Here is a 2,551-nt window from a genome sequence, read left to right on the forward strand (position 1 = left end):
CATTTAAATGCCCAAATAAAATTTCGAAAAGTTAGGATGAGAATTTGGGGATTTAAATATGATTTTTGGACTCAGTAGGTCCTTCTGAGTCAGAAAATGTGCTTTCTGCGAAAAACCGCGAACCGCCAGTTGAACCAGTTGAACCAGTTCAAGTCTGCCTGGTACCGCACGAGAAAAAAGTGAAAATAGTAAAAAATCTTAGAATAATATTAGAAGTCAAAAACCGGACGTTAATTTTAAAGGTTTGACCCAAAGTTGGGCCAAACGGGCTAAAAATGCTAACGGGTTAGACCGGGCCCAAGTTGGACCCAAGCCCAACATTATATAAACCCTTTAAGTGGCCAATTCAGCCACTTTAACACAACACAAGCAGCAGCAACGTTGAGGTGAAGAGAGGAGAGGTGAAGGTTTCATTCACTATTCATCTTCTTCTTCTTTCTCTTATAACTTGAGCCACGGTGCTCCAATTTGCGTGCCGTCAGTTGCTATGCGAAGCTCTCTCCGAGCCCGTTAGTTTCATCTAGCCAAAGAGGTATGAATCTCGAAAAATCCTGCCCAGTTTCTGTCTTAAGAAATTCGAAAATATTAGGTGTTAGTTTTGAGTGAAATCTTGTGTTTTGGGTGTTTAGGTACACTCTAGCCTTTGATTGATGTTGGTTTTGGTTTCCAAAACTGTTAGACAAGGTAAGAGGCTTTGAACTCTTGTGAAATTTTGATTTATTATGAGCCCTAGGTTGATTTGTGATGGTTTATGCATATATAGTTTGATTATTGTGAGTTTGAAGCTTGTTGGTGATTGTTGGAAGCTTAGATTATGGTTGGAAAGCATTGGTGCTCAATTTTGAGTTTTGGACATATTAGGAATCATCCAAGGTATGGTTTCGGTTTTCTCTATATAGTATATAATATTCATGGACACTTAGTGTTCCGAGGTTTACCTGAAACTGTAGGTTGATCTCGGTCGAGATCTGCGGTGGTGGACGGAGCTGACGTGTCCGACTTGTTGGACTTGAAGGTGCCACTGATCCTTCATCACCGGAGGGTGGTGGTATGATGAGCAGATAATTTATACCCTTTTTGGCATTGTTTTTACATAGTTTTTAGTATGTTTTAGTTACTTTTTTATTATATTTTTATTAGTTTTTATGAAAACATCACCGGAGTTCTTGAAATTGATACTCTGAATGCCATATTGGCTCAGAATAAAATATTGACTCAGCAAGTCAATATGATTTCTCAGAGTCTGAATGGAATGCAAGCTGCATCCAACAGTACTCAAGAGGCATCTTCTGAAGAAGAAGCTTATGATCCTGAGAACCCTGCAATAGCAGAGGTGAATTACATGGGTGAACCATATGGAAACACCTATAACCCCTCATGGAGAAATCATCCAAATCTCTCATGGAAGGATCAACAAAAGCCTCAACAAGGCTTTAATAATGGTGGAAGAAACAGGTTTAGCAATAGCAAGCCTTTTCCATCATCCACTCAGCAATAGACAGAGAATTCTGAGCATAATCCATCTAGCTTAGCAAATTTAGTCTCTGATGTATCTAAGGCCACTGTGAGTTTCATGAATGAAACAAGATCCTCCATTAGAAATTTGGAAGCACAAGTGGGCCAGCTGAGTAAAAGGATCACTGAAATCCCTCCTAGTACTCTCCCAAGTAATACAGAAGAAAATCCAAAAGGAGAGTGCAAGGCCATTGATATAACCATCATGGCCGAATCCAAGGAAGAAGGGGAGGACGTGAATCCCAAGGAGGAAGACCTCCAGGGACGTCCAGTGATCAATAAGGAGTTTCCCTCTGAGGAATCAAAGGACTCTGAGGCTCATCTAGAGACTATAGAGATTCCATTGAACCTCCTTACGCCCTTCATGAGCTCTGATGAGTATTCTTCTTCTGAAGAGAATGAGGATGTTACTGAAGAGCAAGTTGCCAAGTTCCTTGCTGTAATCATGAAGCTGAATGCCAATTTATTTGGTAAAGAAACTTGGGGAGATGAACCTCCCCTGTTCACCAATGAACTAAATGCATTGGATCAACTGAGATTGCCTCAGAAGAAACAGGATCCTGGAAAGTTCCAAATACCTTGTACTATAGGCACCATGACCTTTGAGAAGGCTCTATGTGACCTTGGGTCAGAGATAAACCTCATGCCCCTCTCTGTAATAGAGAAACTGGGAATCTTTGAGGTGCAAGCTGCCAAAATCTCATTAGAGATGGCAGACAATTCCAGAAAACAGGCTTATCGACAAGTAGAGGACATATTAGTAAAGGTTGAAGGCCTTTACATCCCTGCTGATTTCATAATTCTAGATACTGGGAAGGATGAGGATGAATCCATCATCCTTGGAAGACCCTTTCTAGCCACAGCAAGAGCTGTGATTGATGTTAACAGAGGTGAACTAGTCCTTCAATTGAATGAGGACTCCCTTGAGTTTACAACTCAAGGACATCCTTCTATAAACATGGAAAAGAGGCACAGTAAGCTTCTCTCAAAACAGAGTCAACCAGAGCCCCCACAGTCAAACTCTAAGTTTGGTGTT

This window comes from Arachis hypogaea, chromosome 12 (genome assembly GCF_003086295.3).
Source record: "Arachis hypogaea cultivar Tifrunner chromosome 12, arahy.Tifrunner.gnm2.J5K5, whole genome shotgun sequence".
Lineage (NCBI taxonomy): Eukaryota > Viridiplantae > Streptophyta > Magnoliopsida > Fabales > Fabaceae > Arachis > Arachis hypogaea.